General features: G+C 48.1%; 1 long non-coding RNA gene across 4 annotated transcripts in view; it reads right to left on the bottom strand.

The window, feature by feature from the left end:
• Positions 1–24,447, bottom strand: part of LOC125622419 (uncharacterized) — a 71,761-nt gene that overhangs the window by 35,988 nt on the left and 11,326 nt on the right. For 3 of the 4 annotated variants that reach the window (XR_012664722.1, XR_012664724.1, XR_012664726.1), the window contains exon 1: positions 2,326–2,654. The exons of the other annotated variant lie outside the window; for it this stretch is intronic. This is a non-coding gene — a long non-coding RNA (uncharacterized LOC125622419). Of the gene's footprint in view, positions 1–2,325; positions 2,655–24,447 lie in introns of those variants that run through there. 4 annotated transcript variants of the gene reach the window in all.

Raw genomic sequence — 24,447 nt, 5'->3', positions numbered from 1 at the left:
AAAGTTACAGTCTTGGCTGGCTAACGCAGACTCTGAGACAGAAGGCACATGGAGAAGTATAGGAAAGAGAAGAAACAAGATGGCGATGGAAAAGGACATCCTGGGGGTTAGGTGTGGGTGTGACAAAAGTCTTATATCCCTGGTGGTGTTTGGGATTCAGCCAGAGCCAGTGGAGGTGGTGTTGTCACCTGGGTCCCTCTCTTGGCTCAGTCTGGTCAGGACATCTCTTAGGATCAGGGCAATGAAGGCCCAGTGCTGTTACTGTGGATCCCAGAGTCCCAGGAGATGTTGGTGGTGGAAGCCATGATAGTGAAGCTTGCTTCTTCCCCTTCTTTCAGTCAGCCATTTTCCCCTTTTGCTTCCTCTCTGCCAATTTTCCTCTCAAAGTCTCTTATTTCCAAAAGGGAGGGATGGGCAGCACAGCCCATCCTCTCATTATTTTGTTCACCAACAGGCCTAATTTCCAACACACCCCTTTTAATTCACTGGTTTCCAGTCTCATGCTGGGCTTGGTTACCCAGTGTGTTCTCCACACAGTCCTTGAGTTGTAGCAGTAAAGCCAAATTCAGTCTGGTTTTCACTTTTTCTGAACAACCTTGTGTAACACTCCTAGCTAGACCTTTGTTACTTTTCTCCCAATCAAAAATGTGTTACCCTTTGTTATTACAAGGGACTAAACCATAGACTTCCATCCATTTTCCCCACAGATAGGCTCACAACTGAGGTAGGCCTTCTAGGTCCCAATTATTGCAGCAGGTCACTTTCCAGATTCCCATTCGTTCCACTTCCAGTGTTAGTCCTTTGACCCTGACCTCTAAAGCCATTGAGTCAAAATCTAGCCACATCAGCGACTGTCCTCTGGGCTCCCAATGGCTGCACAGCTCCAGAACCATGCAGGACAGCTGTACCAAGACAGGGGGAGGGGAAGTGGTGCTAGCAATCTAAAACCTGCCTAATCATGGGGAAATGTTGTGCAAGGCAGCTACTCCCTGCTCCCCCACAGGACCCTGGAGCATCTGCCAGGTGAGAACCTTCTGTTCTGTCTGGGAAACAGACACCTACCTTGGTGCTGACTAATCTGCCAGGGACTGAGCATCAAGAGACACTAGCGGGCAGACTGAGCCCTACGCGGTAATGACAGGCAGGTAAGGGCACCATAATGACTGGGCTGCTTTACAAAGCATCAAGGGGCAGATTTCCAAATGGTTCCTCAGTGCCTAACACTAATTGATTTCAATGGGAGTTGAGTGGCTCGTGGATTTTTCCAAGCTTCTATCTGGATCTTCAGACTCTAATTACCTTTGGAAATCTGGCCCAATGTCTCTACACGCAGTCCTCCTGCATCCCCAGCACTTTGAGACGGACCTCTGATGACTGGGTAGCAGCCACAGGGGCAGCTGGAGGAAGAGGTGACAAGCCAGGTCAGAAGAGTATGAGTGGGGTGAGATGAGGTGAGGCAAGCCATCATGTGGGCTGTAAGCCAACCATCGAGAGAAACTCAAAGTTGCTCCCATCCCAGCCCAGCTGAGAGGTGAGAGGGTCCCGATAACCATAACCACAAGGTTATATTTAGGTCAAATGTGCCTCTGATTCCAAAGCTGCCCTCACCCTGTCATAGCTAGCAGTGTCCTTCACCTCCTCCCGGGAGAGCTTATCACACAACTATAAACCAAAGTGCAACTACAAAAATAAACATTCTCCGTGGAACAGCCTCAGGGCGAGATCAGAACTTTAAAAGGCCATGGAAAGCCGATCCCCCCAAGGACAAAGCAATCAGCAGTGCTAGACACTAATCTGAAATGCCACCTTAACATTATTTAAAATAATTTAAACAGGATCATAAAGTTACCTTGTGCTTAGCGTAGATTAAGATGAATTTCCTGCACTGAAGGCTTTACAGCCCAGGAATCCATTTTCATGCACTGTGTTGTATAACATAAATCTATATGGAAAGTTTTATGTTTTATGCTGTAAAAAGGCTGGGTGAACTGGTTCAGATAAAATGAGAACCAGCCTGATCTTTCATCCTAGGTTAAGTGGCCATTGATCCCCTTTCTGAGATTCGAATGGGTTCAGGAAACATTTCAGCAGTTGGGCTTTAATTTTTCATGTGCAAGGTGGGACTAGAAGCCAAGACTGCCAAAAAGCTAGTACAAGCAGCCACATAGTCCAGCGACTCCAGCACTAGACTAGGAGCCAGGAGACCGAGCGGTTCCAGTCTTGTCTCTGCTGGTTTAGCATAATGTCTCTGGTTTACTCATCCCAGCCTCCTTCTGTTCTATTTCCCCGACCTGAAATAAACAAACAGCAAATAACAAACTGTACCTTTTTCTTTATTTGATTCCGACCTTCTCGCTTGTGAATCTCTCACTATCTAACCAGCAACCTGGGTGTAGATCCTGCTGACTGTGCCACTGTGACAATTCCCAGGGGTACACAGGATTCTGAAGCAACTGGCTGCCACCTGCCCTTCACGTGAGGAAACCTGGCGTGTGTCTGGCAGGGGTCAGCTCCCTGACTCTGCAGGCCCCTCATCCCACGTGAGTTCCGCTGCCCTCCTGCAGGCTAGGGATGGGCACACTCCAACCTGAGTCCTCTGAGCGTCCCCCTGCAGCATCCAGCCCTTTATCCACTGCACAGTCACAGAATCACTCTTTCCCAAAGGCACAGTACACCACAGATTACTAGCTACAGTTTAGACACGCCCCCCTCCCCGCTCCACTCAACAGACAGCCCTTTGACAGGTTTATAGTGAAAACAAGAATAAGTTTAATGAACGAATAGAGAATTAAATGATAGCAAGTGGGATTAATGGAAGCAAAGGATTAAATATATAATAAAATCATAATGCACATTCTAGATCTTACACTTTAATTAACACAATGCCCTCCGGTCTAATAAAGTCCTGCTTACCCAAAGTCCTCCTCTCCCAGTGGTTTTCAACCAGGAGGGCTGAGACCCTCCTTTCACAGGATCAAGCCTGTTGGCAGCGTGTCTCCCACAGATGAAGAATGTCAAGGCATCTTTCTGCACCCCTAGATACATTAGGCCAGTCCTTTGTTCTATACCTGTAAACAGGGTGCCCTCCATGGCTGTTCACCTCTTCCTGTTAATTTTTTCTCTTGAAGTCCCCACCATGTGTCCATTAGCACTGGACTCAGTATGCAAATCATCTGCCATCGTAAGACACACAATGTGCAATGGTCACCCAGGGAGAGAATGTCTCCCAGCACCTCCTGCCTGGTGGAACCTGTAACGAAGCATGCTGTCGCTGGATGACCTGCCTTTAAGTACAAGGCCTTAGGAACGGAATTACCAATATACGTATCAGCCGCACGTACATGTTGCAAAGGTTATGATGATTTGTGTGAGACAGGCTTTCAGTAGAAACCTTACACAATACTGTGGTGAACTTGAATGTAAATATGAAACCCAGAGGCTCCCTGTAACCCTTGTGCCCTCTGGCAGTTGGCATCAAGAGGTCTGAGGGAGCGTCACAGCTGGTCACTCATTCTGTGACCTTGGGCAAGTCACATAGGCCAAAATTTTCAGACGTGACCTCTCTCTGAAAATCCCTCAGTTTCTGAGTGCTCAACCTGAGCTGCTTTGGGCCTGATTTTGAGATGCAGTGAACACAACTCAACCCCAGTTAAAGTCAAGGCAAGTGGGGAGGGTTCAAAATCTCAGCAAAACAAACCGTTTCAAGGGGCCTCAAGGTGGGGACCCAAAATCAGCAGCTCCTTTGGCAAATGTGGGCCTCAGCCTGTTTCTGTTCCCCAGTATCTGTAAAATGGAGACAATAATGTTTAGCCACCTTTGTTAAAAGCTTGAGATCGAGGGATTAAAAATGCGAAGCAGCATCAAATTATGGCACTTCTGATCCAGCCGCTGCCAGAAAGTGCTAGATAACTCGTGGGAAAATGTTAATTTCAGACCACTTTTGAGAGCAGCATGCAGCCTTTCAGGTCTTTATCCTAATGCAACCTTCTGAAATTTCCCCATCATCATCCATCAACTCCACTGCTGTTACAGTTTGCATGAAAAGGGGCGGGGGGCGGGGGGACTGGGAAATCGGTAGTTTTTTTACACAGACACCTGGGAAAACATTTTTGTTTTGATCCACATGCATTCACACCTCCCATGTCAGCCCAAAGCTCCAAGTTGGAGCTGCTGGGTTTCCTCTGCTTTTGTGTCAGACCCAACAATCCGAGCTTCACTTGAAACGAGACCCAGCCTCCCCAAAAGGCTTGTGAACGGTAGTGAACCTTTTGGTGAATCTGGTGTGAGTTTGCAGGCTGCCCCAGTCCCTCGCCAATTAAGGCTGCAGTTACAGCAGAAGGCTTTTGTGATATGAATAAACCCCTGCATGGTTCACATTCATAACTTATCATTTGCCATGTCCCCAGGACCCTCTGAGGATACAAATATGCGGGAGTCTTTCATCGGACTGTTGAGCAGATCATTTTTTATATCTGTGAGTGTATAAAGAATGCGGGATGGCTGATGCCTGTCTACAAGTGACTACATGAGAGAAGATGACCGAGTTCCCCTGTGCTTTTGCTTCGAGTCTAACCGTATAGTCTATATTTAGTGCATTTTAAAGATAACCCTTTTGTTCTATTTCCAGCCCCCCCGATTTCCTGGACTTTTTGTATGTCGCTGGATTGCAGCTTCAGAGTGTACACAGACTTTTTATTTTCTAATATCCATCTGTAGCGGGGGGCGTCACCCACTCCTGCCCTGAAGGGCTTGAAATCAGCCCTGGGAGAGGGCTGAGGCTGCGAGAGGGCTGCTGCTAGGGAAAGCAAAAAGCCTTGGCTGTTTGGGGAAAGAGCCACAGCTGCGGCCACGCCTCAATCAGGGCCCAGCTGGCCTTTATAAGAGGGCACTTGGCCAGGAGGACACAGTCTCTCTCTAGATGGTGAGAGGGAGGGGCCTGACTGTTGGGAGCAGAGTGGAGCAGGGCTGGGGAAAGGCCAGAGGAGCTGGGGAGCTCTGGCCTGAGAAACCCCCAGGCTGCAGGCCTTGATGAAAGCCTAGGAAAAGGGTACTTGGGGTTGCAGAGGGCAGCCTAAGGGTAGGTAGAAGCAGCAGGTCCAGACTCTCCTTGCCGATCATGGGTGGCAATTATACTGCAGTTTGCCCCAGGGAGTGGGGGCTAGATGGTGACTGGCAGTAACCAAAGACTGAGGTGAGGTGGGGATAGAGGGTGGGGGTTCCTGGGGGGAGACCCAGATTTGTGGGGGTATTGCCAGGGGGCAGCACCCTGGTGTGAAAGGGGCATTGGGGTCTGGGAGGGACTCAGGGCCCAGTAGCAAGCAGGGCACTGGCCTGCAGAGGGTGCTCTGGAGGCTAGAAACGCTAATTCTCTGGACTACCAGCAGGAGGTGCCGCAGGGGGGAGTCCCACCCCACTACACCATCGATTTAAACATTTAAAGGTGACTTAAAAGGGGGAGGGGAAATAGGGTTTGTGCTATTTTGGGCTTCTTTATAATTTACAGAGAAGGCCAAAAAAGAAGTAAGTTGTTTTTTCCCTGCTTGATTTTTTTACAATAAAAATTCAAGTCTTGCCTACCCTGCTTTTCCTGGAAGTTTCTATGGATGACTAGTAGGATTACAGCATCATAGGTACTAAGCCAGCAAACCTTGCTCAAGTGAGAGGGGACATTATTTTTGTTAAAACTCTTTTAAATGAGTGGGGTGGAGGGGAGAATTGTGAATATATTTTATTTAACTCCAATGCCTGCCAAAGAGCTGGGAGGAAAGTTCTCTATATTAAAGATGCGACATCCCATCCCTTCGAACAGGGACGTGAAAGCTCCCACCCAGTCCTCTAGTTCTCCAAAGAGATCGCCAGCAAAAACAGAGCATACAAGGCTTGATGTTCCTGATTGTCCGAAAATAAAAAGAAAATGAATTTTTTTGTTTTGTAACAAAAACGTTCACACAGATCCCTGTGCATCATGAAGAAGGACTCAGGCTCTCAATTTTATTATTCCTTTAAGCTGGTGCTCAGAAGTGACAAAACCTCCCTTTCAGCAGTGTTTAGACGAAGCTGCTGCTAGGGTTCTGTGCTGCCCCTTCCCCCTCCCCCACCCACAGGAAATGTAAATGTAAAAGCTTTAAAAAAAATCTTGCTTCCCAGTTTGTTTTGTTCTTTTCAATGACTCTTTATTGGAAAGATTGGGACTCAGGTAGGGTTGCCAACTTTTGTAATATTTAAAAACTGGACACTCCAGCAGGAGTTCTGGAACCTCCCTCACCCCACCTCTTCTCCCCCCCACCCCATCCTGTCCCTTCCCCTCAAAGCCCCACCCCCGATTTGCTCCTCTTCACCTCTCCCCCGCTGCTTACTGCTCTTCCCCTGTTTCCCCTCTCTCTCCTTGGGTTGGGAGGGACTTATCTGCAGAGCCAGGGCTGGGAGCTGTAGCTGCCTGACTCAGGTAGGAGGTGGCCCTGGATGATTAAGGGCTGGTGTGGGTGATGACCCAGTGCCTTCCTACCTCCCCCGCCTGCAGTAACTGGACTTTGGGTGTCCAATCAGTAGATCTGTTATGTTCCCTTTTCAATCAGACTTTCCAGTTGAAAACTGGAAACCTGGCCACCCTAGACGCAGGTGTTCCATCCTCTGATGTGAAACCTGAATGGGTGGGGATTTGTGCATACCTCCAACACCAACCCCCGAAGAATAGAACCTTCGGGTGGAAACAGATTATGTCACTTCTAAGCTCCTGGTTTTCTTTCTGGTTAGCTGTTAAGGGAGTATTACTATCTTAGAACATTGAAGTGGGTTCAATGAGATTAGACAATGATAAATGGATAGAAAAAAATCAAGCTAAGTTAGAAAGCTGGGGTCTCCATCCAGCTATTCTTGTAATTTTAAATTTACTATTTTTTCTTAGTGCTGCAAAATCCAGACATCTGTAGGTCACCAATTCTCACTGGGCATTACAGCTGATCAAATCATAGAACCATAACAATAAATAAATGACTGAATATGTCAAGCACTAGACTTTTGGTTGATTCAATCGCTTTAGTATTGGCGGTTCATGAACCATTGGAGGTGGTTTGGATGATTCGAGATTATGTGGTGATGGATAAATGTACGTGTGCATTCAACACTGAATTTGTGTCTTTGACTGGGCCCTAATGGGTTGTGTTCCAGCACTGCCTCGTGTGTAGGTCATCCAAGCAGGAACCAGAATAAGTCATGTGACGTGAGTGACAATGTTCAAAGTTTGAATAGCAAATTGGAACCTTTTCTTGCGATACTTGTGGGATATGTTGTAAAATTATTGTTGTTTATTATTTAGGACGATGCCCAAAGACCCCAATCAGAATCAGTACAAGGCACTGTACAAGCAAGTAAACTGACAGTTTCTGCCTTGAAAAGCTTGCAATATAAAGCCAGAGTGTCAAGAACCTTGAGTTCTAATCACAGCTCTACAAAGACCTCCTTTTGTGACCTTGAACGAGACAGCAGATTTCTCTCTCTGTGCTTCAGTTTCCCTAAGTTCAGCATGATAGCCATCTGCTTTCCAGGGGTGTTGTGACAATGAGACAATGTCTGCACATAAAGCTTTATATACAGTAAGCAAAAGTGCCAAGTTCTGTACGGAAGCTCTGTGACTGGCAGGTAACCACCTAAACTAGTCATTTGGCATGGGATTTTCAAAAGCACCAATGATTTATGAGCAAAGTCCCATTGAGTTGTATGCCTAAATCACTTAGGCACTTTTGAAAAAAATCTCACCCTTAGTGCTGAAACCAATCTGAGCTTCCAAATGTAGGATCAGGCGCCCTGACTTAGGCGCCCAAGTCCAGAAGTAGGGCCCTAGGTGTAAATGGTTTGGATACAATTAGAATCAGCCCAAGATTCAAACTCACCTTGAACCCTTTGTGAGGTTTGCTTCATCTTTCCTAATTGCCACTTTTCTCTGTATGCCTTGATTTCAGAAGGGAGGGGCTGTGTCGGTTCTGAAATACCATGCATCAGAGCGACAAGGTGGATGCACTTCTGTTGGAGAGAGACGCCAGCTTTCAAGCTCGAAAGCTTGTCTCTTATTGGACCAGCTTCTGTTGGTGAGAAAGTTATGACCTCAGCCCCCTTGTCTCTCTAATAGCCTGGGACTGACACAGCTACAACACTACATACGTGGATCGAAGCATCTGTCCTCACAGAGTGGCTGTGAAAGCTTTTTGGGCCTGATCCTGAAAAGCACTGCTCATGCACCTGGCCCTATCCTGCTTCCATTGCCATGAAAGGCAAAACTCCTGTGACCGTAACAGGGTAAAAGCAGTTCAATTCCTGTTCCGGCACAAAACCTGGGGTAGTCCCTCACTCATGCTGGCATTCAGTTTCCCCAGGGATAAAATGGGAATAATACTTCCTTTCTCCCCAACTTTATCTTCTGCATTTAGTAATCCCTAGCTCTTATCAGCACTTTTCATCCATTTTTAATGGATGATCACCCCCATTTTACCGATGGGCAACTGAGGCAGAGAGGCTAAATGACTTGGCCAAGGCCATGCAGGAAGTCTGTCTCCCATGTCCTAGGTCACTGCCTTAGCCACTGGACCTTTCTTCCTCTCCTGAGTCCTTCCTCTGTTTAGATCATCAGCTCTGCAGGACATTGACTGGCTCTTGGGATGTGTTTGTGTCTGCTGTACTCCTGTAATACAAATCATTAGTCATCACAATAAAAGGGGCCAGCGAGAGCCTGAGCCTGCTCCCATTGATGTCTCTGGCTAGCTTCCCATTGATTTCACAGGGTGCAGCAACACAGACAGCAGCCCAGGATAAAAATGGCCCGTTTCTCAACGTCAGTATAGACGCAAGTGTACTCCATGCTTGGGCCCCTGACAGTGACAAGGTCACAACTCCCCTAGGGGTTTAATGGCAGTGACAGAGCAGAAATGGGCAGTGCTTCCAGCCCCCAGCGGCTCTCAGATCAGAGTAACTGTGCTAATAACTAAGTTCCTGTCTGCTTCCTGCTGCTATTCTGGGGAGTGCAGCTTTTCATGTCGAATGCGCCAGACTTTCACCAACACTACAGCTGGCTCGCAAGGTGGGAAATGCCCCGTGCTGCCCACCTGGGGTGGGAGGGTCTGGTTCCATGGCCCCATTTGCTTTTTAAACCTCAATTCCTCTACGCTCAGTCCATGGGAAGTAGGGGCAGCAGGCTTCCCTCGTGTACTGCCCTGCCAATGCGTGCCAGCCGCCTCGAGGCAAAAGAGGGATTCGGCCTCCATTGCTTTTTAGTCCTACGGCTCCTCTGTTGAGACCACTAGGCAGTGTGGTGGTTTTCCTGAGGAGGCATTTGAGCTTCTCCTTGGAAAACTCCAAATCAATGTCACTGCTTTACCCTTGTCTTGACATTTCCATACCAAGCAGGACTGCCACAGCAATACCAATGGCAGCCCAATGGGTCTGTGTCAATTCCATTGGGACACCAGTATAAAAACACTATGGGCTAAAGGAATCCCATGTGTAACACTGATGAAGCCAAAGGAGTTACACCAGTGATGAATTCAAACCTCTGATGCCACTTGGGCCAGTAGTAGTAAGAGGAAGGGGCGTTCCATCTCACTACTGGGGTTCCCTTATGCTTAGTCTTATCCAGGATGTGTGGGAATGAGAACGCTCTTATGCCCACTAACCACCACCCTACCCCTGCTCCTACAACCTGCCCCTACCTTTGGCTACTGGCGTTCCACTGGCTAGCAGCGTTACGGGAAAACCGACTGCTCGGCGACTGTAAGGCCACGGCTTCATGCGTACAGAACAGCCCATGTCAATCAGGAGCCGTATATTTGCAAATTACCGGCTGCCCCTGGATGTGGAATGAGAAGCCCTGGCAGCAACCACGCATTACAAGAAGCTGCATAGTCAGGTGGTTAGAACAGGTAACGGAGATTCCAGCCACCAATCTATGTGAGTTTGAGGCAAATCGCGGTGATGTGGTTTGCCCAGTTTCCCCATCTGCCACTCAGTGATCATACCCAGCTAACGGGTGTTGTCAGATTTAATTCAGTAATGTTTGACGATTGCTTGAGAATTCGGGATAGACGGGAGTCTAGAAGGGCAGAACAGGATTATACCAACACAACTAGCTCTTTCAATATCCCTTTCACCTTGACTTCTATGTAGTATCCAAAATAACTCGGGCAAACACTGAGTTCAGCAGACTTCACCCAACTCCTCCTCTTTTCCAAGGATCATTATGTTCATTTTCCAAGATACCAATATATATTCTGAGTCACTGAATCAAGCAACTGATAGAAATGATACTGGATAAGCAGGAGATACTCAATCCCTGAGCACTTCTGCTTTGACTGGGAACACATAAGGGCAGCAGGAGAAGATCTCAGACATGACCTGCATGGCAACAGCATTTCAGCCTGCTCACAATAACACTAGCTAGGCTCAGAGCAGAGGATGCGATAAAAGGAAGCTCATTGCCAGTGCCTAATAACAGGGACGACAAATTAATCACATAGGGTCGAACCCTGCCTCCCGCTCCCCAACACCACCGCCACATGGGGCCTCATGGAATTGCTCCGATTCCACTGCAGAAAGGGTGGCAGGATATGGGGACCCCATGTCAGGGGCTGTATCACCCTACATGCTGCTGAGCTCTGCTGAGGCTCCACGTGTATGGGGGCTTGGGGGCCGCGCGTCGCCAATAGCCTCATGACTATGCAGATCCATCAGCTGTTCCCTGCCTGTGAAGGAGAAGCACACAGCTGCTAGAGACAGGATAGCCTTTAGACAACTGCCTGCGGCCTGAAGTTTCCTTTCCATGGAGAAGGGTGGCCTATGGCTAGTGCTGGGCTGAGGACTTGGCCCACACTCATTGCTGGGTAATAACACACATTATTAAGCAGTAACACCCCAGTTGCTAAATGGTCATTGCCCTGCAAGGGACAGTCACTGAAGGGATCTCCTTGCCTGAGATCTTGGAAGAGAGATTCTTTTGCTGAAAAGGCCTCCTGGGAATCCCTAGGGACCATTCTCTGCCCACAGCATTCCAGAGCCGGGTTGCAGCCGGGAGTGGCTCTGGGATGATTCACAGCTAGTGGACCAGACTCCTTCCTACCACATCCAATAATTCCCTGTGGCCCAAATCTGAAGCCCTTAAACTCCGCCTGCAGTCAATGTCAGTCAAGGTGGAGACTGGTAACGGCTAAGTCAGAGCCTCAGGATCTGGCCCAATCAAACAAAGACACGAAAAGGCCAGTGTGCCCAAAGCACCAGGAGGGGACGTAGGGACTGCTGGGCACCTCGAGCACCATTCTGGGATGGCTGGTGAGGGCAGCAGCTTGTCCTAATTTGGTTACCCTGCAGTGCCATGTTTACAGGTAGAACTATTTATAAGCGCTATCCCAGGACACGTGTCTGTGACCTTCACAAGCACAGCCATCAAACTGAATAGCTGCTTGCTTAGCATTCACAGGGACTCGCACCGGCCTTTTAAGAGCCAGACCGTGCCATCAGGGCCCAATCCCGCATTGGGGGGGCTAGAGGGCAAGCTCCAGGAAGCACAATGTTCCCAGGTGGGCAGGCAGACAGCACCTTCAGCACCACCCCGTAGGGAGAGGCAGTGTGCACCCCCGCAGTGACCTTTCGGTTCCACTGGCTGATATAAGGGGGGCCGGAACCCTGCCTCCTTTGGGGTGGCTGCCACCTCCAGGGTCCTTGTGCTCTGGGTCCTTGAGGTGGTGTCTGGCCCCTGTATGGGGGCACAAGTGGGGCAGGGCTCATTAGACACCCTATGATGGGGGTAGGCACCATGTGGCCCTAAACAGACGTAGTACTGGTGAAAAGTGCAAGGGTGACACCCTTTATTTATCCTTGGGATAAGCACAGTGCAGGCAGCTGCAGTGCAAGCTTTCGTCATACTGCTCTGCTGGCATGTCTCACCCCAAGTGAGCTAGAGGAGAGCAGAATTCAGCCTACCTTACCCAGGCCAGGCTCATCCGCCCTCCTGGGACTGAGAATCTCTCTAACTGTGCTGAGACCCCAGGCTATTAAATCCTGACACCACCAGCTCAGTTTGCTCAGGACACCGAGAACACAGCAGCGGCTGGTAACTTTGCCTCACTGTGACAGAGGCCTAGATTTGAGCCCTCACGCTACCATTGAAAAACCTCCAACGCTCAGGCCCAGCCCCCCAAGCCACCCAATCTCCGCACCTACTGATTACTAAACCACCCCCCCCCCCATTTATGTATCGGAAATCGCCGGAGATTTAATCTACCTTGATTTCTCTGCATCATCTCTGATATGGAAACACAGAACCCTTTGCAATCATGTCAGAGGGTCTGTTCAGAAAGCTCATCTGCAGGGTCAGAAACTAACAGAAGCTGGCAACATATGTTTCTATAAATGCTGAAATAGAGAACTCGCAGCTGTTTGAGCAAGGCAAAAGAAGAAGGCACTATGTGGGGGAACGGGGAGGGAACCAATAGAAAGTTTGTTCAGCAAAAGCTTTCCATGGGAAAAAAAGCATGGAATGCAGAAATCAAGGGATCAGATGATGTCACTTTGCAACTGTATATCCCAAAGAACTGGTTAAGGGTTATCCCCATTTAATCAATGGGGAAACAGAGGCACAGAGAGATTTAACAGCTAGACTGGCACTTTGCAATCCACGCTGAGCTAAAGGCAGAGCATACTTGTGCTGCCCCAAGAAGGGTAGAAGTGGCACCAGTCCTTTACCTGGCACAGTTTCCATCCCCTGCTTTGCAGCTCAGCTGCACTAGCCAGAGCGCCCAGGGAGGAGGCCCACCACTTCCCCACCCACCTAGGTAGCATAGGGAAAAACAGCCTGGCAGCAGCCAATGCTCTTCTTCCTTCCCACCATGATGGTTAGCAAACACAAGGGCATTCTCTTTATTGACACTGCATAAGCATCCAGCAAGGGTCACAGTCTGGACAGCCCCAGGAAACTTGTGCAAGGTCACACAGCAAATCAGTGAGAGAGCTAGGAACAGAACCGATCTCTCCTGGGTCCCAGCCCAGTACCTTAACCTCTGGCCAGCCCACCAGACCTCTTGCACCTCCGCTCAGAGGATCTCAATTTTTTTAAAAGACAAACACAAGGGTTATCTCCCTTTTAGGACCTGCATTGACTGCACAGAAAGGGTTAAAAGTGCATTTCCTCTGGTATTTTTACTGCAGCCGAGAAATGTCACTGGCATGACTCCAAATGTTCCAAAGTTAATTTTAGCCCCACAGTGCTACATTTTTCAGCTCAGACAGGACGGGTGGTGGGGAGCAGGCGGGGGGGGGGCATGTGTATGTGTGCGGGGGGAGCGAGTAGGGAGTAGTCTGTGCACACATGCCAACAAGTACGCATGATGCACACTACATAAAATCCACTTCTACCTTCTGAGCACAAGCAGCTGCTGGATTAGGCAAGGACTTTAGTGTTCCTTTCCTGCCTTTTCTGTGGCAAAGGCTACTGAGACCTGGACATTTATAGCTACCCAGATCCTGGAGTTGCTGTCTAATTCTCTTAGGTTTCTCTCCTCAGTGGGACCGTGCAAGCAGATGTGTCTCACCAGCAGTGATGTTGGAGACTTGACCTGAAGGCGACAGTGAGCTGGAAACAGATGACTGCCTTTTCCTGTTTTGGGCTGCAGCAGCGGGCAGCTCTGCAGTACATAGGGCCAGAGTGCCCGTCGTGCCATCTGGAGCTGCTCTACCAGGAGAGAAGTACCCGCTGTTTAAAGAGAGGCCATGCACAAAGGTCTTGATTTTCCCTGGTTCTCTGCAGGCCCCCAAGGATCCCTTCTCCATATTTTAGTCTGGTTTCCTCCTTCCCAGACCTTGCTTTCTGGTTACCGCCTTCCTGGGTAATGAGGACCGGATAGGATCCCAGCAGTGCTTTAAGATTAATTGTATGGTAGAGACCCTATGCAGATGATCCCTGCTCCTATAAGAAAGCTGTCAAGAGATTTGTGTGGAAAGAGAAGGGCAGGGACACGCCAAAGTCAGAGATCAAAGCAATGACAAAGCTGGGAATACAAGGCACGTGTCCCGAGTCCCACTCCCGTGCCCTATCCACTAGACCACTCTGCCTCTCAGTACTGCCCTTGCATTAGCTCGAGGAGACACTGCAGAGCAGTGCAAGTTGCTCTTCCTTCTCCTTCACCATCCCCAAAGGTCACACATGCTGCCACCAGCATTCTTCCAGGCCTTGATAACCAGTGGCTAGAGCAGGGGGATGCTCTCACCACACTGGCGAGGGAGGAAGGAAGGTGGGGAAGTATTGCTCAGCCATGCCAGGGAGAAGAGATGGAGCTGTGCTCTCCCCATCTTCCCCTTCCTTTAACCACTGCTGACAAATTGAGGGGCAGACTAAGAATTTGAACCTGGGTCTCACACATGCCATGGCACCACCCCAGAAAAGGGATTTTTTTTACTAGATGTTATTCCCATTGGGTTGCGCCTCTCCCCGTCCAATGCACTGCCTTTAAGGAGACCATCTGCATTCACCTGAAGAGGGGAACAAACTGCACCTGTTCCCAGGGCTGCTGAAAGGGTACGTCGATGTGGGATTTCAGCTCGGTCAGATATACCGGCACTAGCTGTCATAGAGCTAGCAGGCTAAAAATAGCAGCGTAGCTGCAGCTGCTCGGGTGGCAGGCCGAGTTAGGCACCCTGAATACGTACCTAGGGTGTCAGACGGGGTCGTCTGGCGGCAGCCAGCCTATCTCACTGTCTGTGCAGCTGCCTAGCTCAAGCGTGGACAGAGGTTCCCTTAGGAAACGTGGTGCCTCTGAAAGGTGCCAGCTTGGCAGCCCTGCAGACTGATGCCCACTAGTTGTTCTCAGGACAGACTCAGCACAGGGAACACAGTGCAAGCTGCCCCCCACTACCCTGACAGTGTGCCTTACTCCTCCCACCGTGTAAGGGCCCACCGCCAGGTCACAAAGGCAGCTGGCCATATTTTGGGACAAACAAATTGCCTACTATTGTCATATCCCTCCCCAATCTCTCTGCCACAACTTGACACACCACTAACCACCAGGAGTTTGTGGGGGAGCGGGGAGAGGACTACACTAAAGCAGCTGGACGAGGCTGCTGGGTTTCAGTGAGAGCCAACCACATGGCGATGGCTTGCTGCAGATTGTTCTGTGCAATCGTACATGCGAGTCTGTTAATCAAACCAGGACTTGCTCCATCTGGGATGTAACTGGGCCTCAGAAATTGCAGATTAGTTCTCCACTTTGATACTATTCAAAACACACACACAGGCCACGGTCCAGGGAAACAGTTGGCCAGAAGGGCAGATGTTCTGAAACACAGCTGCGTGCTCAGAGCCCTGCTGCTCTTTCATGTACAGCATTTCACGGGTTAAAGCCAGTGGAAAAGGAAATGGAGTAAACATTCTGCAAGAATTTAGCTGTGCAATTGCCTGCTCAATGACAGTGCTACTAAGGCCCCCTGTGTATTGCACTGAAGAGTTATCTCAGTATTATTTGCTGAGGTCCTATGTTGTCCTCTGCATTGGAAAAGCCCATCCCTGCCCTGAGGAACCTAAGATCTAAGGGTGAAATCCTGGCCCAATTAAACTCAGTGGGAGTTTTGCCATTGACTTCCATTGTAGCCAGGATTTCATCCTATTAACAGGAAAACACAGAACACTCTGGGAGACCCTGAGTCAGAGATCTTGTTTTTCTAAGATAGATTAAGGGCACCAGTTTTTACTGACTATGGTTAAGGTTTGTCGGCTTCACAGCAGAAGGCCAACAAAATCAATTGGACCAAACAAGACTGATCAGAAAAACAACTGTCTGCACCAGGTGATAAGAACCTTCCTGAAAGCAGCTTTAGTAAATTTGGTGAGCTCCTTAGTCAGCAGCCTGCCAGTCTCCTGAAATCCTTCTATCCCTCTTAAGAGGTGTGTGAGCAGCGAGGCTTGGAAGCAGCAGTTAGGCAGGCACGCGGGGTGGGTAGGACAGAAGTCTTGCTCATCCAAGAGGATCTCTCTAGAACGCCCAGGATCCAGGGACTTCCCCACTTCTGTTTCCTCCTTGCTCTTTTCCCCAATGTTGCTGTTAAGCAACAGGAGATAAAATAACTAGGAGCTACCTGGCTGCTGAGCAAATCCCGGAAAAAGCCGCAATCTTGGGCCCTTACTGTTCTTTTTGAAAGCCAACAGCCCCAGGCTTCAGACACAAGGGAGGATCGAAAGAGTCCTTTGAGAACATGCCAGGGCTTAGGGAAGAAAGAGGAAGATAAAAGCCCAAGCCCAAGAAAGGCAATTGTTTTAGAGATCAATGTGTCAAGCATTTGTTCACTGCAGCGAGCTCAGCTTGTAAGTCCATGACCAAGCAGCCCAGTGGAAATGACTAGCACCAAGAAATCAGCAGTGTTACAGAAGAAGCATAGAGAAGCAGGGCCAATGCATTCCTCTACCATCAACACAGCCAAGAGCTAATAAAGACAGAACTCTCAAGAGTGAAAGAGCAGGAGTCCTACAAAATGGGCCAAACCTAATGTTGGTGAAAGGAGCTAATATGAATGGCTGGGGCAAGTGATAACATGGGCAGATGCTATGCAATCTTCCCTCTGCCAAAGCACCTCAGTCTTGACTGGCCACAGGTCCTTGTTATTCCAGCTCCGGACTCCTTTTCTGCTTTGCCAATATACTTCAGCACTGAACTGCAGCACCTCTCTGCTATCCTAGTCATAGGGCCCGCCCACAAACTTCTGTCAATATGCCTCAGTCCTGACCTGCATCATCCCTTGCTATTCCGGTCCTGGGCCTCCACGCTTCAATCCTAGCTGGTTGCTAAAGCAGTACTGGAAGTGTCATGCTGCCATTGTGATGTCAACAATTGACAACTAGGATGAGGGCAGTGAGCTCATCTTGCTTGTGAGCAGAGACAGGATTTGTACTCTTGTCTCTGTGGGTAGAAGTCAGTGCTGCAGCTGATCGGAAAAATTCCGACAAACATATTGGGTAAGAATTTGCCAATTTGTTAAAATCTAAATGTTTTGTGAAATGGTTCTGTTGGGATGAAGTTGCCTCATTAACCAGGAGGGAACTCAGGGCCTCCAAAGTGCACAGTTCTGGGGCATCCAGCAACTGGGGCTCTATGACAGCCCACCAGGTGGACAACCCCAGAGCTGGGGCTCCATTACCTATCCACTGAGAATTTTGAAATTTGGGGGTTTGGGTCCAAATCAGAATGAAACCAAATTTCAGAATAGTTAAATTCTCTGTGAAACCCCATTATCTTTCTCCGCCCAGCCCACATTAGTGCTCTGGGACTAGGATCCCATCAGCAAGTAGGGTTAGGCCAGGTCACTACTGAGATAGGAGACCTCCAAGCAGAAGCCAGGTACTACAAAAAGCAGCACCGGCTATTTGTTAGGTAGCGCTCTGTCATGCAAGTCAAAACTGAACCAATATCCCTTGCAAGGCGGCAGGCACTTGGAGCCACCATCCTTTCGATAAGATGCAAAATCAATATAATGAAACATCATGTGATGCTTTGGAAAGAGAAGAGGTGCTAGTTCCCATCTCCTGATCAGATTCTTATCTGGGGGATTAAACCCTGCCTCCTTGAATTCCCCTGCCGTCACATCTGGATACGGTATACTTCACCACTTCCAGTCCCAAGCCATCGTGTAATGCCCCTGTGTGCTGTAGAGCACTTGATGTGTTTTTAGCCGAGAGGTAGCTGCATTTCGGTGGCAAATGAAGCAATCCCTCCGTGTATCCATTTGTAAAATGCTTTTGCATCCTTCTGGCTGGCTGGTGCTATAGAGAATGTTAAGAGACGATTGTTATTCCCATGACTGCAGCAAAGCAATCTGCAAACCACTGAGACCGGATGAAATCGACACAGGAGCAGGTCACGCAAAAGAGCTGAACAATTTTCTCGCCTGCTGGGAGAACAGGGTCATTTCATATAGAACCGTGAAATGGAAAAAATAAGCTTGATGTTATTGGTTCCTAATTACTCTAAGGGAAATGTTGGTCCGGGGGCATCCCCCTTGCTCCGAACTGCAAGCAATGTAAAGTAAAATTAAGCATGTTGATGGGAATATGTTACCACTCTACTAACTAGCACTGACCACGTTAGATCTTTGTGTCTCTCACACTGACTGCACCCCAGCAAGCATGTCACCATTCTGGCTGCGTTCTTTGTAGAGCTGCTATTACTGTTTCTCTTTACGTCGGTGCCTAACTGGCACTCGAATTGAAAAAGAAAAATGGAAAAAAAGGGGCGGGGTTCATTTACAATCACAGCATGCCAGAGCAGGCCGCTCAGGGGTTCGCCGCTCGGTACATTTGGGAGAGTGTGCAGAATTGGACAGACCCCCCTCAGAAATTGGTCCTTTTAGCTGTAGATATATCCTACAGCTTGGTTTAACTTTTGCCCCTTGTCCCAAGGAAGCAGTGAAATACCACAGGCCCAGTTCTGATCTCAGTTAGGTCAGTTTTCCCCAGGTGGAATTCCATTGATTTCAGTGGAGTTGCTCCTGATTGACATCAATGTGACAGAGACCTGCCTCAAGCCTAACGAGCTGGCACTGAACTCCTGCTCTAAAAAAGTCACCAAAAGTGCCAGTGATCCTCTCATGAGAGCCCTGACCAGATCTGGTGGCTCAAGGAAGGCCTCCATCCGGGCCCAGAAATGCACAGGTCTAGAATCAATCAGGATCAGCTCCCGGTATGACCCGGCTTACCCCAATGAAATGCAAACACTGACCATGTGGTAAGGGAGACATTGAACTTGTGTTGACCCTGCCTCACCTTGAGCCGGGGTTAAGCCCATCCTAAGGGCAGATTGAGAGTTGAGTCTGGGGTCAACATTTGAACGAGGAGCCTCAGTCACCTTTTCTGCCACTCTCCAGCCCAGAGCAACTGTCAGCAGCTGCTAATAAACCCTTGAAAATGAGGGGTTTATAATGGGAGTGATGGGACCTCTAACTAGCATTAGAGCAAACCCTCTGCTATCTCTCGCAGGCTCAGGGAAACAGGCTCCTCTGGCACAATGCAGGTCACAATGCTTGGACTGAAGCAAGCAAGAGCTGGAGGTCAAGTATTCTCTGTCAATGGGATCTGGGCTATAGACCGAACTTCCAGAGCAGAATCAACGAATCAAGATGCTGATCAGCCTCAGGGAACACGACAGAACTTTCCCCTCACATAAAGCTTTTGCATCATAAACGACACAACTTTCACAGCAGCCACTGCCTTCCTCCAAAATAAACAGAAACCCTACCTAAGCAGAGCTTCCTATAACACGGAGAAAGGGAGATGTCTCTACCGAGTCCACTAGGGACCTTGCTATGCTGATCTAATCTCCAGGTTATCTGTGCTCCTCCCATATTAATGGGCAGCAGCAGGACAAAGACCTTCAATCGATAGGAGATCGGCATATATCCATCCATCCTTTCACCCTGGCTAAGGCACAGCAATTCTATTTGTTCTGATTTTATCCTGCTGACAACCGCCACACATACTAAATAGGGCCTGCTTATTGCCAGGCATGAACTCTCTACCACTTTTCATTCCACTCAGTTTTCAGTATACTGGAAATCTCATTTTTGCTGGGTTCCCAGGTGGCATGTGTTATTTCTAAAACCAGACAGAGCTGGGTGCAAAGGAAGGAGAGACTCTTGTCTTCAGAACAATGCACATGACACATTCTTGCTACGATGACTAGTTCAAACAATTTGTTTTTAAGTTTCAAATGAAAATAGTAATTATAATACCAGCACTTTTCTTCCACAGATCTCCTTGCACTTCCAAGAAGTGGAGAAGTATCATTATCCAGCTTTTTTCCTGCTATGGAAATTGAGGCACAGGAAGGTTAAGTGTCTTGCACAAGGTTATAAAGCAAGGCAGTGGCAAAGCTGCAGATAGAGCACAGGATGGGGTTCTGACTGCTAAGCCATGCTACCTTTGACCTATCCACTGAGCCTGGCTCCATCCCTGTACATAAGCTAAAAAGGGGAATTTAAAACGGAGGTGTCTGTGGCTATTAACAGTCTCATAATTCATCCAGATTAAAATGAAGTACTACTTTTCAACTTTATTTCACCTCCCCCTTCCCCTGCATTTTGCTTTCCGTGTTGGGTTCACACCCAAAACACAAACCAAAACTCAGCTGAAACTGCAAAATTTCATCGGCAAAATTTTAGCTTAAATTAAGCCTCTGTTACATACATTTCCAGGAGAAACCCTGCACCAGTTTAAGGCCACTCAAAACTCAACACAGCTTTGCTGAGAAGTTTGTAAATATGGATGAACCTGGCCTGAGGTTGGGCCTTTTAATTTTAAACTGGTGACAAAGGAGCTTCCCTTAAAATGGAGGTCCTTTTCCTTTGGGGAATAAAGGTCAGTTCAAAATAAAAGTCCTAAAGTGAACAGATGGTCCAAGGCCCTAGTTCTGCAATGTCTCGGTATTGTTCTCGAACAACTGTACACCAATTTCTGCCCTGAGACACAGCCAGGCAGATCCCCCTAGGACAGGGGAGTCGTGCAGGAAGCCTTGGGCACAGTCTGGCTCTGGAACCAGATATGTCAGCCAGAGAGATTCAAAATCTCCAGCAGCAATCCTCCAAACTGATTATTCTCGGACAAGACAGGGATTAGGTACCAATGGTTCAACCCTGGCATTTATTTTACACGTCCAAACCAACAAGCCTCCCGTAAACAAAGCCCACATTCAACGACAAGAACAAAGGGAGTTGTATTATGAAGTTATCGGTTGCCTTTTTGCTTTTCAGTACACTATAAACTAGAGAAGGCAAAAGCCATAAACTTTGCTGATAAATTACTCTCATTTTCAAAACAATTGACAACAGGTGGGCAGCTGTTTAAGGATTTTTCCATTGCAGGTCATTTTCCCTGACTCGTTTATGCCACCATTATCCTGGAGGTGGTTTTTTGTGCCTCTTATGAGAGACAACTGCATATGCCGATGGGCACTAAGTTATTCAACTTTCTGCCTGGGGATGGTTCCAACTCTAAGCACGGCTGAATGCAGAACAGTTTGCTTTACTATTATTGAATATTATCCTACCCCTTTCCACTGGGCTCAGAACCTCCATTTGCCATGGAGTCCAACCAACCTGTGTTTCAAGCCTCCAGACCGGCTAGCTAGATATTCAGATAATGACCATTACAGCTATTTGTCATAAGAGGAGCAGCAAGAAGAGATAACTCCATCTTTTTGCCCTCCCCAGTCTAATCTTAAAAAGGAAGTGTGGTTTAGCAGTTAGAGTGGAGGACCTGGCATCAGGAAGCATGGGGGGGGGGTTTTCTATTCCATACTGACACTCACTTACAATGCAAGCTGAAGCAAGTCACTGTACTACTCCGTGCCTCAGTCTCCCCACCTGTAAAATGGGGAGGACACTTGTCAATCCCACAAAGTTTATCAAGTGAGTTGAGAATGTTGGAGGAAAGGTGCTGTCAAAGAAAATGCAACTCAGGACGCACCTCTGGAGCCCTTTCTTTTCCCCCTCCCCCAGCGTTAAACCTATATCCATGAGCAGGAGAGAGGGAAATGGAGGTTAAAGATTGAAGCTGAGTGTTAGACCAACAGAGAAGCCAAGTAGAGTTATAGGTAAACCAAGGACCAAATTCCAGCCTTGGCTGCTAGCAGAGATCTCTCACTAAAGTCTATGGCAGGGGTTCTCCACCTTTTTCTTTCTGAGGCCTCCCCGCCCCCAACATGCTATAAAAATCCCACGGCAATTGCCCAGGGCCCCACACCACAGGGAGCCCCATGAAGCTAAGTTGCTCCGGCTTTGGCTTTCAGCCCTGGGTGCTAGGACTTGGGCCTCTGCCTTTTGCCCTGGGCCCCAGAGAGTCTAACGCTGGCCCTGCTCTCTGGTTTATTTTGGCAGACCCCCTGAAACCTGCTTGCGGCCCCTCATGGGGCCCCAGACTCCCGGTTGAGAACTGCTGGCCTATGGGGTCTGTGCCTGTACAGAATTTGGCTGAAGGGTCTGCTGGAATTTAGGACACATTGCCGAGGGAGCACAAGGAAGGACCCACAGAGATCAGACTGAGGATGATGCAGGCCTTTTAAGAAAGGGAGGATACAAAAGCCATTGATATTTTTATAGCAGCTTTTGGCAACATTCCCAACTACACCCCAACTGGTTATCATTTATATGCACAGAGAAAAGGGATTTAGGTGCTAGGTGTAACTAGAAGGTTAAGAGGATGAAGTATAGAGATTTGGATTTCCAGGACTTCTTCTGGAGGGAATAACTCATGGTCTAAGTATCAGGTTCCAAGTAGCTAGATTCCTGGATCCCATGGCTTCAGTCCCACTAACATCAACTCAGTCCTTCATCCTTCCAATGTTGTTAAGTTGAATTGCACACAATTTAACATGTCCGGGAGACTTGGGCACGAGACTTTAAAATGCATGGTCAGTGAAGATCCCATGGCACTTTTCATAAGGGCAAAATTTACCCATGTCCTTCTGCAAAATTTCCCTGTACAATGCTCTTGATAGTTGTATAGCTGATAGTTGTGTTCCACACCAGAGCTAGCTGCATTTCAGGGGAAAAGTGATTATGTATGGATCGTAAAGCACTTTGGGATGCGAGCAGGTGCTATGTAAATATAAAACAGAAGAGCTTAGGGGCCAAAGGGTCTGTTTCTAGCCCTTACTTTTCTCTCCTCTCCCAGCCTATCAAATCACAAGAGATTGAAAGAACGATGCCTGAGTAATGAAAAGATTACAAAGGGCTATTCAGTCAGCTACTTTCTGCTCAGACAGGTTTTATCTAGACCTATGAGTTCATAACCCTTCCTTATACTGTACTGCCACTGTTTACACAGAAGTTATTGTATATGTACCTTTCCGTCCTCCAACAAGTTTTAGTGCAACAAATAAAAACCACCTGCGTTACCATGGGGAGCCAAGCACCTGGTAGAGGAGCTAAGCACAGGCAGAAGTGGTGGAATCTGTAAGATAAATACCGGTGCCACATAAAAGACAGACACCCTTCGTAAGAGAGGGAGCGATGGGGGTTCAGGACAAGGACGTCAGGAATGAAAAACAAAGAGGAGGACAAGGTGGCCACCTTTCAATGAAGGGAGGGCGAGCAGACAGTTAAGGGATGAGACCAATATAACAGACGACCTTTCATCTGCTACAATTACGTTCCCACTCCATTCCTTGTTGGCCAACTCTGGGCCTTGTTCGAGGTATTGCAGTGCCGCACAATGGGACTTCTGGAGCGTGTACGTGTCTGACAAATCCTCTTGAAAGCAACAGAGCTACAACAGGCCCAGAGTTGGAGGTTTCTAAAGGTCCATGCCTACTGTGAGACACTCTCTCCTTTATTCTGCCTTGTGGGCTCAGAGAGGACATAAAGAAAAGTGTTTTCATTGCTCAGGAAAGCTACTTCATTAGCAGCACCAAGAAGCAAAGTCTTGTGTTTCTCCCCAGAACAGGAGCAGCATGAGCAGCAGCAAAGAAGATATCCCCCAGCTGTGACAATATGTCTCTGCGATAGCCTGGCTGGACCAAACCAAGTGAGGAGTTCAGTCTCTGTGACCCGTGCAGCCATTGGCCTCTTTGCTGAGGCTGCCAATAAGATTGCTGATTAATGCCAGCTGGGAGGTGGGCAGTTGTCACACACAAACAAAAGACCATTAATTTATTTCGCACAAAGCAAGGAAAAGATCAGAGCCAGAGAGATGATATGAAGGGAAAAAACACCCATCCCCCTTCTCTACCCTATGCTTCCAACACTGGGTGGAAGATGCATCAAAACATATTATGCAAAGGATGTAAGGTTATGCAGCATCAAGATGCGTGCCCCCAAATTGCCCCAGGTATAATTAGTGGGATCATCTCCCTGGCTCAGGTTTCCTTTTGTCCAGGCGCCCAAAAGAGGCTTGTACAGAACAAGACGACATTGCCAATCCAGCTGCTTAGAATGCTTGTCTACAGAGTCAACTAATCTTGTGCTTGCCTCTCCCCATCATGCGGCTCCGGCACAGCCTCTGTGAAAGGACCTTTTGCAGAGGCCCTAACATGGAGAGAATCCAACTAGAAGGACAGCATACTATTGTGTGACTCCCCGCCCCGCTTTTCCATAACGAATCCCCAGAAATAGCTGCATCTGACTGTGCAGACTTCACAAAGGGAGCCTTGTGTTCATGATTGAAACGTGTTTTACAATCCTTATTTCTACAGGCATTTCAATGATGGATGGCAGAAAGCTGCTGTCATCTCAAATGAGTGAGTGTCGGGACAATTGACCAAAGCCTGAAACATGCAAGCTACATTTGAGTTTAGGCCCTGTCACTTCACATTAAAATATGGGCATAGGGAATGGCAAATACTCAGGAGAACATAATTGTAGCACCCAATATTATTTCTAGGAGCATTTTTAGCTCTTTGCTGTATGTAAGCTTCTTAGCACCATATCATTGCTAGA

Source organism: Caretta caretta, chromosome 13, assembly GCF_965140235.1.
Source record: "Caretta caretta isolate rCarCar2 chromosome 13, rCarCar1.hap1, whole genome shotgun sequence".
In the NCBI taxonomy this organism is placed as follows: Eukaryota; Metazoa; Chordata; order Testudines; family Cheloniidae; genus Caretta; species Caretta caretta.
The sequence above is the reverse complement of the archived record's forward strand: the minus strand, read 5'-3'. Positions and strand labels throughout refer to the sequence as shown.